The sequence below is a fragment of the Triticum dicoccoides genome, chromosome 7A, assembly GCF_002162155.2.
Source record: "Triticum dicoccoides isolate Atlit2015 ecotype Zavitan chromosome 7A, WEW_v2.0, whole genome shotgun sequence".
Classification (NCBI taxonomy): domain Eukaryota; kingdom Viridiplantae; phylum Streptophyta; class Magnoliopsida; order Poales; family Poaceae; genus Triticum; species Triticum dicoccoides.
In genome coordinates this window covers 710,067,085-710,080,021 of record NC_041392.1, presented here as the reverse complement: position 1 = coordinate 710,080,021, position 12,937 = coordinate 710,067,085, and positions in this window count along the sequence as shown.

The window sequence follows — 12,937 nt, the reverse complement described above, 5'->3', positions numbered from 1 at the left end:
AGCTAAGGTTGATGCTATTGAAAAGATGCCATGTCCCAAGGACATTAAAGGTATAAGAAGTTTACTTGGTCATGCCGGTTTTTATAGGAGGTTCATTAAGGACTTCTCAAAAATTTCTCGGCCTTTGACTAATTTATTACAAAAAGATATACCATTTGTTTTTATGATGATTGCGTAGAAGCATTTGAAATACTTAAGAAAGCATTGATCTCTGCACCTATTGTTCAGCCACCTGATTGGAATTTACCCTTTGAAATTATGTGTGATGCTAGTGATTATGTTGTAGGTGCTGTTCTAGGGCAAAGAGTTGATAAGAAATTAAATGTTATTCAATATGCTAGTAAAACTTTAGACAATGCTCAGAGAAATTATGCTACTACTGAAAAAGAATTTTTGGCAGTTGTATTCGCTTGTGATAAGTTCTCACCTTATATTGTTGATTCTAAAGTAACTATTCACACGGATCATGCTGCTATTAAATATCTTATGGAAAAGAAAGATGCTAAACCTAGACTTATTAGATGGGTTCTCTTGCTACAAGAATTTGATTTGCATATTATTGATAGAAAGGAAGCCGAGAACCCCGTTGCAGACAACTTGTCTAGGCTAGAGAATGTTCTTGATGACTCACTACCTATTGATGATAGCTTCCCTAATGAACAATTAAATGTCATAAATGATTCTCGTACTGCTCCATGGTATGCTTATTATGCTAATTATATTGTTGCTAAATTTATACCACCTAGTTTCACATACCAGCAAAAGAAAAAGTTCTTCTATGATTTGAGACATTACTTTTGGAACGACCCACATCTTTATAAAGAAGGAGTAGATGGTGTTATTAGACGTTGTGTACCTGACCATGAACAGGAACAGATCCTATGCAAGTGTCAGTCCGAACCTTATGGAGGACACCACGCTGGAGATAGAACTGCACATAAGGTATTGCAATCCGGTTTTTATTGGCCTACTCTCTTCAAGGATGCCCGTAAGTTTGTTGTATCTTGTGATGAATATCAAAGAATTGGTAATATTAGTAGACGTCAAGAAATGCCTATGGATTATTCACTTGTTATTGAACCATTTGATGTTTGGGGCTTTGATTATATGGGACCTTTTCCTGCCGCTAATGGATATACACATGTTTTAGTTGTTGTTGATTACGTTACTAAGTGGGTAGAAGCTTTCCAACTAGTAGTGTTGATCATAACACCTCTATTAAGATGCTTAAAGAAGTTATTTTTCCGAGGTTTGGAGTCCCTAGATATTTAATGACTGATGGTGGTTCACATTTTATTCATGGTGCTTTCCATAAAATGCTTGCTAAATATGATGTTAATCATAGAATTGCTTCTCCTTATCACCCACAGTCGAGTGGTCAAGTAGAATTGAGCAACAGAGAGCTCAAATTAATTTTGCAAAAGGCTGTTAATAGATCTAGAAAGAATTGGTCCAAGAAACTTGATGATGCATTATGGGCCTATAGAACTACATATAAAAATCCTATGGGTATGTCTCCGTATAAAATGGTTTATGGAAAAGCATGTCACTTACCTCTTGAACTATAACATAAGGCTTATTGGGCTACTAAAGAGCTCAATTATGATTTCAAACTTGCTAGTGAGAAAAGGTTATTTGACATTAGCTCACTCGATGAATGGAGAACCCAAGCCTATGAAAATGCCAAATTGTTTAAAGAAAAGGTTAGAAGATGGCATGACAAAAGGATACAAAAGCGTGAGTTTAATGTAGGTGATTATGTATTTCTATACAACTCTCGTTTAAGATTTTTTGCAGGAAAGCTTCTCTCTAAATGGGAAGGCCCTTACGTTATCGAGGAGGTCTATCATTCCGGTGCCATAAAAATCAACAACTTCAAAGGCACAAATCCGAAGGTGGTGAATAGTCAAAGAATCAAACATTATATCTCAGGTAATCCTATAAATGTTGAAACCAATGTTATTGAAACCGTATCCCCGGAGGAATACATAGAGGACACTTTCCGGAACGTTTTAGACTCCGAAAAGGAATAGGTATGTGGTACGCTAAGTAAACCGACTCCAAAACAGTTCTAATGGCAATTTTTCTCTGTTTTGGAATATTTAGAAAAATAAAAAAATAAGAAGCAGTCCGGGAAGGACACGAGGGCTCCACGAGGGTGGAGGGCGCGCCCTACCCCCCTGGGCGCGCCCCCTACCTCGTGGGCACCTCGTGCGCTCTCCAGACTCCGTTTTCTTGCACGTTACGTATTTTGGTCGGTAAAAATTCATTATATAATCTCCCGAAGGTTTTGACCACAGTATCATGCAAAAATATCATGTTCTTGTTTCGAGATGTTTCTGCTGCAGATTAGATCAATATGTCATCCCAGGATTCGGAAGGAGAAAGCTATGTGGCTGATTATCTTGTAGATCCTATGGTCTATGGGGAGGTGGAGCATTGTGGTTGGACTACGGAAGAAGAAGAGGACTATGAACCCAGGGGAAAGGAGGAGACGAGTTCAGATGAAGATGAAGTCCCATTACCTCAACTTGGGGACATGCATGTGGTGTTCAAAAAGTCAAGCCTCCCTAATAGAGGAAAGAAACCTAAGATCAAGTTTACCCCTTTTCGCATCTTGCAGGAAAACAAACAGGAATTATGCAAGAAGATATTAAGCCTTGAGCACGAGATCGATGACCCGAGGGATCAAAATTCTGTCCTCAAGCGCAAATTAAGGAAGAAGCCTACATCATCAACAACTCCACCTCCTTCACCGGCAAAAGAGATATAATCACATGGGTATGGGCACCCCCCTTGGCAACTACCAAGCTTGGGGGAGTGCCCAGGAATCGTATCACCATCACTTTTATTTTTACCGCTTTTCTTAGTTCGATCTTTTTGATAATATTTTGATCTAGTAGAATAAAAGTTCTTAGTATGATCTAGTTGTGAGTTTTGCTTTATGATCCTTCTATGTAATCGAGTCCGTGAGCTATATATGATAAGATTAGTGTTGAGTCAAGGGCTTGATTATTTTGCCATAATCTTGAGTGAATAAAATAAAAGAGAAAGAATAAAAAGAAATAAAAGAGATCATATGGATCTTATGGAGAGTAATGAGCTCACATATAAAGAGTACGATGATTAAAAGTTGTTGAGAGTTGACAAACATAGTTTTGGTCATCGTTGCAATTAATAAGAAGTAATAAAGAAACAGAGGTCTTCACATATAAATACACTATCTTGGACATCTTTTATGATTGTGAGCACTCATTAAAATATGACATGCTAAAGGGTTGACGTTGGACAAGGAAGACAACATAATGGGTTATTTTTTCTTACATCTGAGATAAATTATATTGTCATGGATCATCCAACATGATTGAGCTTGCCTTTCCCCCTCATGCTAGCCAAATTCTTTGCACCAAGTAGAGATACTACTTGTGCTTCCAAACACCCTTAAACCAGTTTTGCCATGAGAGTCCACCATACCTACCTATGGATTGAGTAAGATCCCTCAAGTAAGTTGTCATCGGTGCAAGCAATAAAAAAATTGCCCTCTAAATATGTATGACTTATTAGTGTGGGAGAAAATAAACTTTATACGATCGTGTGATATGGAAGAAATAAAAGCGATAGACTGCATAATAAAGGTCCATATCACAAGTGGCAATATAAAGTGATGTTCTTTCGCATTAAGATTTTGTGCATCCAACCATAAAAGCGCATGACAACCTCTGCTTCCCTCTGCGAAGGGCCTATCTTTTACTTTTATCTCCTACCTTGTATAAGAGTCATGGTGATCTTCACCCTTCCTTTTTAAATTTTATCTTTTGGCAAGAACAACATGTTGGAAAGATCCTGGTATATATGGCTAATTGGATGTGAGTTTTCATGAACTATTATTGTTGACATTACCCTTGAGGTAAAATGTTGGGAGGCAAAACTATAAGCCCCTATCTTTCTCTGTGTCTGATTAAAACTCCATACCCATAAGTATTGCGTGAGTGTTTGCAATTGTGAAAGACTATATGATAGTTCAGTATGTGGACTTGCTGAAAAGCTCTTATATTGACTCTTTCCTATGTTATGATAAATTGCAATTGCTCCAATGACTGAGATTATAGTTTGTTAGTTTTCAATGAAGTTTATGATTCATACTTCAAATTGTGATTTAATTGTTACTCTAGCATAAGAGATCATATGACAAGAATTACATAAGTTTTTGTTCTAAGAATGATCATGATACCCTCATGTCCATATTTTATTTTTATCGACACCTCTATCTTTAAACATGTGGACATATTTTTTGATTCCGGCTTTCGCTTGAGGACAAGCAAGGTCTAAGCTTGGGGGAGTTGATACGTCCATTTTGCATCATGCTTTTATATAGATATTTATTGCATTATGGGCTGTTATTACACATTATGTCATGATACGTCTCCGTCGTATCTACTTTTCCAAACACTTTTGCCCTTGTTTTGGACTCTAACTTGTATGATTTGAATGGAACTAACCCGGACTAACACTGTTTTCAGTAGAATTGCCATGATGTTGTTTTATGTGCAGAAAACAAAAGTTCTCGGAATGACCTGAAACTCCACGGAATGTCTTATAATAAATAATAAAAAATCCTCGCCAAAGATGAAGACCAGGGGGCCCACACCCTGTCCACGAGGGTGGTGTTGGGGAACGTAGTAATTTCAAAAAAAATTCCTACTCACACGCAAGATCATGGTGAGGCATAGCAACGAGAGGGGAGAGTGTTGTCCACGTACCCTCGTAGACCGAAAGCGGAAGCGTTAGCACAACGCGGTTGATGTAGTCGTACGTCTTCACGATCCGACCGATCCAAGTACCGAACGCACGACACCTCCGAGTTTAGCACACATTCAGCTCGATGACGTCCCGCGAACTCCGATCCAGCAGAGCTTCATGGGAGAGTTCCATCAGCACGACGGCATGGTGACGGTGATAATGTTGCTACCAACGCAAGGCTTCGCCTAAGCACCGCTACGATATGACCAAGGTGGAATATGGTGGAGGGGGGCACCGCACACGGCTGGGAGAGATCAACTGATCAACTTGTGTGTCTAGAGGTGCCCCCTGCCCCTGTATATAAAGGAGCAAGGGGGGAGGCCGGCCGGCCCTCTATGGGCGTGCCAGGAGGAGGAGTCCTCCTCCTAGTAGGAGTAGGACTCCCCTTTCCTACTCCTACTAGGAGGAGGAAAGGAAGGAGGAGAAGGAGAAGGAGGAAAGGGAGGAAAGGGGGGCCGTCCCCTAGTCCAATTCGGTTTGGGCTAGGGGGGCCGCGCACCCTGCCTCCTCTCTTCCACCACTTAGCCCATGAGGCCCATTACTTCTTCCTCGTATTCCCGTAACTCCCCGGTACCCCTGAAAATACCCGAATCACTCAGAACCTTTCCGATGTCTGAATATAGTCGTCCAATATATCGATCTTTACGTCTCGACCATTTCGAGACTCCTCGTCATGTCCCCGATCTCATCCGGGACTCCGAACTACCTTCGGTACATCAAATCACATAAACTCATAATACAATCATCACTGAAACTTTAAGCGTGCGGACCCGTAGGACCCTACGGGTTCGAGAACTATGTAGACATGACCGAGACATGTCTCCGGTCAATAACCAATAGTGATGTGCATTACCGAGAGGACCCAGAGATACCTCTCCGACAATCGGAGTGACAAATCCTAATCTCGAAATACGCCAACCCAACAAGTACCTTCGGAGACACCTGTAGAGCATCTTTATAATCACCCAGTTACGTTATGATGTTTGGTAGCACACAAAGTGTTCCTCTGGTAAACGGGAGTTGCATAATCTCATAGTCATAGGAACATGTATAAGTCATGAAGAAAGCAATAACAACAAACTAAACGATCAAGTGTTATGCTAACGGAATGGGTCAAGTCAATCACATCATTCTCCTAATGATGTGATCCCGTTAATCAAATGACAATTCATGTCTAAGGTTAGGAAACATAACCATCTTTGATCAACGAGCTAGTCAAGTAGAGGCATACCAGTGACACTCTGTTTCTCTATGTATTCACACATGTACTATGTTTCCAGTTAATACAATTCTAGCATGAATAATAAACATTTAGCATGATATAAGGAAATAAATAATAACTTTATTATTGCCTCTAGGGCATATTTCCTTCAGGTGGGGGGCACCCCCACCCCTAGGGCGCGCCCCCTACCTCGTGGGCCCCCTGGAGACCTCCCGACTCCAACTCCAACTCTATATATTTTCTTTCGGGGAGAAAAAATAGGAGAGAAGAATTCATCGCGTTTTACGATACGGAGCCGCCGCCAAGCCCTAAAACCTCTCGGGAGGGCTGATCTGGAGTCTGTTCGGGGCTCTGGAGAGGGGGATTCGTCGCTGTCGTCATCATCAACCATCCTCCATCACTAATTTCATGATGCTCACCGCCGTGTGTGAGTAATTCCATCGTAGGCTTGCTGGACGGTGATGGGTTGGATGAGATTTATCATGTAATCGATTTAGTTTTGTTAGGGTTTGATCCATAGTATCCACTATGTTCTAAGATTGATGTTGCTATGACTTTGCTATGCTTAATGCTTCTCACTAGGGCCCGAGTGCCATGATTTCAGATCTGAACCTATTATGTTTTCATCAATATGTGAGTGTTCTTGATCCTATCTTGCAAGTCTATAGTCACCTATTATGTGTAATGATCCGTTAACCCCGAAGTGACAATAATCGGGATACTTACCGGTGATGACCATAGTTTGAGGAGTTCATGTATTCACTATGTGCTAATGCTTTGTTCTGGTTCTCTATTAAAAGGAGGCCTTAATATCCCTTAGTTTCCATTAGGACCCCGCTGCCACGGGAGGGTAGGACAAAAGATGGCATGCAAGTTCTTTTCCATAAGCATGTATGACTATATTCGGAATACATGCCTACATTACATTGATGAATTGGATCTAGTACTGTGTCACCCTATGTTATGACTGTTACATGATGAACAGCATCCGGCATAATTATCCATCACTGATCTGATGCCTACGAGCTTTCCATATACTGGTTTACGCTTATTTACTTTCCCGTTGCTATTGTTACAATCACTACAAAATACCAAAAACATTACTTTGCTTTCGTTACTCTTTTGTTACCGTTACCATCACTATCATATTACTTTGCTACTAAACACTTTGCTGTAGATACTAAGTTTCCAGGTATGGTTGAATTGAAAACTCAGCTGCTAATACTTGAGAATATTCTTTGGCTCACCTTGTGTCGAATCAATAAATTTGGGTTGAATACTCTACCCTCGAAAGCTGTTGCGATCCCCTATACTTGTGGGTTATCAAGACTAATTTCTGGCGCCGTTGCCGGGGAGCATAGCTATATTCTTTGAGTCACTTGGGATTTATATCTGTTGGGCACTATGAAGAACTTGAAAGACGCTAAGACAACAATTTATCCCTCAACTACGAGGGGAGGTAAGGAACTGCCGTCTAGCTCTGTACTTGATTCACCTTCTGTTATGAGTAAGCTTGCGACACCTAAACCTACTTCTGCTATTCGTTCTGATATGTCGCATGTTATTGATGATGTTATACATGATATTTATGATGAAACTACCTCTATGCCTGATACTACTATGCCACTTAGTGATTTTCTCGAGGAACGACTTGCTAGGGCTAGAGAGATTGAAAAATTGAATCTGATTATGATGATGAAGAATCACTTGTTATTCCTGAGGGTTATTTATTTGATCAAGAAGCTTCTTTAGCTATTTTATCTTGCAAAGATAGATATGGACTCAAAAGGTTATTAGCTAAATGGAATAAGCAATCTCTAAATGCTAGGATGAAACCTGACCATGCTTTTGCTACTTCACATATCTGTGTTACTGATAAGGATTATGAATTCTCTGTTGATCCTGATATAATTACTTTAGTTGAATTTGATCCTTTTCATGGCTATGAATCTGAAACTGTTGTGGCACATCTTACTAAATTAAATGATATAGCCACCCTGTTCACTAATGATGAGAGATCTCGCTACTTTTATATCCTTAAAATATTTCCATTCTCATTAAAGGGTGATGCTAAGATATGGTTTAATTCTCTTGATCCTGGTTGTGTGCGTAGTCCCCAGGATATGATTTACTACTTCTCTACTAAATATTCCCCTGCTCATAAGAAACAAGATGCTTTAAAGGAAATATACAACTTTGTGCAAATTAAAGAAGAGAGTCTCCCACAAGCTTGGGGGAGGCTTCTCAAGTTACTTAATGCTTTGCCTGATCATCCTCTTAAGAAAAATGAAATACTTGATATCTTTTACAATGGACTAACCGATGCTTCCAGAGATTACCTGGATAGTTGTGTTGGTTCTCTTTTCAGGGAAAGAACACCAGATGAAGCTGAAATCTTATTGAATAATATGTTGACAAATGAAAATAATTGGGCACCTCCTGAGCCAGCTCCTGCTCCTATTAATGATCCTATTCCTAAACCAACTCTGAAGAAGAGAGGTGTTCTATTTCTCAGTCCAGAATATATGCAAGAGGCAAAGAAATCTACGAAAGAAAAAGGTATTAAAGCTGAAGATGTTAAGAATCTACCTCCTATTGAAGAAATACATGGTCTTAATTTACCGCCTATTGAAGAAACGTATGATCTTAATCCTTTATTTATTGAAGAACCTCTAGACCTCGATAACCCGACACAGGTAGTAAAGGTAAATTCTCTCTATAGATATGATAAAGCTGAAATCCCTCCTGCTAAAATTGCTAGTCAATGCTTGGATGAGTTTGATAATTTTATGTTTAAGCAAGAAAACTTCAATGCTTATTTTGGTAGACAATTAAAACAAGATGCTAATATGATTAAATATTTGGGTGATTATATGGCTAATATTAGAGGTGAACTTAAACTTGTTAGCAAACATGCTTCTATGGTTACCACTCAAGTAGAACAAGTACTTAAAGCTCAAAAGGAATTGCTCAATGAGATGAATAGTAAGAAAAATGATTATGTTGTTAAAGTGGCTACTAGAACTGGTAGAATGACTCAGGAACCTTTGTATCCTGAAGGCCACCCTAAGAGAATTGAGCAAGGTTCTCAGAGAAATAATATTGATGCACCTAGTTCTTCTAAAAGGAAGAAAAAGAAAAATGATAGAACTATGCAAACTTCTAGTGAACCTATTGCTGAACCACCTGATAATCCAAATGATATCTCTATGTCTGATGCTGAAACACAATCTGGCAATGAACATGAACCTAATGAAAATGTTAATGATGATGTTCATAATGATGCTCAACCTAGTAATGTTAATGATGTAGAAATTGAACATGTTGTTGATCTTGATAACCCACAATCAAAGAATCAACGTTATGATAAGAGAGATTATGTTGCTAGAAAACATGGTAAAAAAAGAGAGCCTTTGGTTCAGAAACCCATGCCTTTTCCTCCCAAACCATCCAAGAAAAAGGATGATGAGGATTTTGAGCGCTTTGCTGAAATGATTAGACCTATCTTTTTGCGTATGCGATTGACTGATATGCTCAAAATGAATCCTTATGCCAAGTACATGAAAGATATTGTTACAAATAAAAGAAAGATACCAGAAGCTGAAATTTCCACCATGCTTGCTAATTATACTTTTAAAGGTGGAATACCAATTAAACTTGGAGATCCCGGAGTGCCTACTATACCATGCTCCATTAAAAGAAACTATGTTAAAACTGCTTTATGTGATCTTGGAGCTGGTGTTAGTGTTATGCCTCTCTATTTATATCGTAGACTTGACTTGAATAAGTTGACACCTACTGAAATATGTTTGCAAATGGCTGATAAATCAACTGCTATACCTATCGGCATTTGTGAGGATGTGCCTGTTGTGGTTGCAAACGTTACTATTTTAACGGACTTTGTTATTCTTGATATTCCCGAGGGCGATAGTATGTCTATTATTCTTGGAAGACCTTTTCTTAGTACTGTAGGGGCTGTTATTGATTGCAAAAAAGGCAATGTCACTTTTCATGTTAATGGTAATGAGCATACGGTACACTTTCCGAGGAAACAACCTCAAGTTCACAGTATAAATTCCATCGGAAAAATTCCATCGATTATATTTGGAGGTTTTGAATTTCCTCTTCCTATTGTCAAGAAGAAATATGATATACTTATTATTGGGGATGTGCATATCCCCGTTGAGGAAACCTAGTGTTATCCGAAATTTCTCCGGTTTCGTGTTAATCGGAATGAGTTTGTTAACAAGACTTGATCAACCTTGTTAGTGGATTCCTTTTGGTGAGCATGAGTGAAACTAGAAGCACAACCTTCTGTACCCTCTTTATACTTTCTGTTATTTAGTTGAAATAAAGTAAAAATAGTATTTTTTTTGTCTGTTTCCTGATTTATCCGTGCAATATAAAAATGTCCCGAAAATAAAAGTCCTCAGAATGACATGCCAATTTAATATGATTTTTTAGGGAATATTTGAGGATTTATGGTGTAAAAATTACCGCGGGGGGAGCTGCCACCTGGTCACGAGGGTGGAGGGCGCGCCCTACCCCCCTGGGCGCACGCCCCTGCCTTGTGGGCCCACGGTGGCCCTCCTCCACTTATTCCTGCACCCATCCTCTTCTTCTTCCTCCCACAAACACGAAAAACCAACTCAAGCACGAGTTCCAGCCCTCTTTGCTGTAATTTTCGATCTCCTTGCTCAAAGCACCTCTCACAAAACTGCTTGGGGAGATTGTTCCTTGGTATGTGACTCCTCCATTGGTCCAATTAGTTTTTGTTCTAGTGCTTTATTCATTGCAAATTTTTGCTGCTTAGGTGACCCTGTTCTTGAGCTTGCATGTCAAATTTATATGGTCAAAAGTAGTTTTGATGCATGATATAGGCTCTAGGCCATTGTAGGAGTGGTTGCTATCATTATTATTGAGTTTGGTTTACTTTTATTTTGAATTACTAAAAAAAAGAATTTTTCAAAGGAAGAAAAATTCTTAGAGCATTACTAGTAGAACCCTCAAACCCTCAAATCCTTAAAGTAGTTTTAAGGGTTGAGAACTGCCACTTTTTGACACTTTTAAGGGTTGAAAAACAGGGGAAAATACTAGAACCCTCAAACCCAACCCTTAAACTGCTTTAAGGATTGAATTTGAGGGTTCTAGTCTTTGCCTCGACCCCAACCTTTAAATCTATCATTTGACATCTCACAATTTATGACAACAAGAACACAATCAACTTCCAAACAAACTACCAAATGACAATCATTGATGCATGGTTTAATAGTTTACATCACAAAATCATCATCTTCCTCCTCTCATCGGCACCATCACCAAAAAAGTTGCACCTCGGCGCCATCTCCTAGACCACATCCGGGCTCCATCAAGCATCTCCATGGGCACCGGTGGAGTCGTACACACCGCCATCACCACAACTACTCATCGGAGTGTCACCTCGAAAAGTAGAGGACGCAACACGGAACATCCTCTTCCTCTCCGCGATGTCGTCCTTGTAGTCCTTCCACCATTGCAATTGGTCTTGATCCATGTCCTTCTTGGACATCATCATGTGCTCTTTCTCTTCCACCATGAGTTCTTTCCATACCTTTGCCTCTTTGAGCTTGATCATCCTCTCCTCCAACTCGGCCTTGCGCTTTGCTTCTTCACGCTTTGCTTCAACTTGTGCAAGCTTGACCTCTTTCTTCTTCTCGGTGATAAGAAGCTTCGTCTCCAATGTCTTCGTTGTCAATTCCTCTCTTGCCTTCATCATGTGGTCCATCTTCTCCCTTAGGCTTGACGCCTCATCTTCCATCTTCACCCTTAGCTTGCCCTTCTAGGTTCCCTCGGGCTTGCCCAAGTTCCTCTCCTCCTCATCTTCACTATCATCCATCCTAAGCATTGCCGACTTCTTGGGTGCGGTCTCTTGATCCCTCAACTTCAACTTGTCAAAGGTTTGAAGAATTGTCCAAGCATGCTTAAATGGGAATGGCTTGCCCTTGGAAGCGTCCATCTCCTTGTACCTCATGCCGGCAATTGTCTCCTATCAACCACACATAAATCACATAAGAACCCACCAATAGCATAGTGCACACACATAATCAAAATAGTGAAAAAATATGTACTCACATAGTCACTCTCCACGATTGCACTAGGTGGTGCATCCCTCACTTGGTCCATGGCCGCACTCCAACGAGCACAAGCGGGCTTGATCAACTCCCACCGGCCTTGAAACGACCAGTAAGTGCGAGAGATGAACCCACTATTCTTCGGCTTGATCCTACAATAGGTGTCCTCGATCCTTTGCCAATACCGTTTACCAGTTTGATCAGTGCCGGTGGTTGCATCCATTCCCACAGCTGCCCAAGCACGAACCAAGAGGATATCTTCCGCCTCGGTGTAGTTTGTCGACTGCGCATGTGGGTGGGAAGCGGCGGTGAATGCCTCCTCCCCTATCTCGGCCACCTCCTCCTCGTCATCCCCTTCATCCTCCTCATCTTCCTCCTTTTCCTCCAAGTCGTCACCAAACCTAAAGGGGTCTAGAGGCGGAGCTCTGAGGTCCACCTCCGCGTTTTGGAGGAGGTCCATGAACGAGGATGGGGTTGCCATTTCCTCGAACACCTCATGCGCGGCGGGAGGAGGTTCGGCGACGGCGGCGGGCGGGGCCGCGGGCTTCTTCCGCGGCTTGTTCACGGCCGGGGACGAGCTGGCGACCTTGGAGGCCGCCCCTCGCGGGCCATGAGAGGCCGCCTTCGGCCGGCTCTTCTTGGTGGCCGGGGCGGGAGTCGGGGAGGCGGCGAGGGCGGGCGCCGGGGCGGTGATGGTGGCCAGGGCGGGAGCTGGGGAGGCGGCAGGAGGAGGTGCGAGGCCCGCCCGCCACCGCTTGGCCCCGACGTGGGTCGCCGCCACCATGTTGGCCACGTTCGGGTGGGC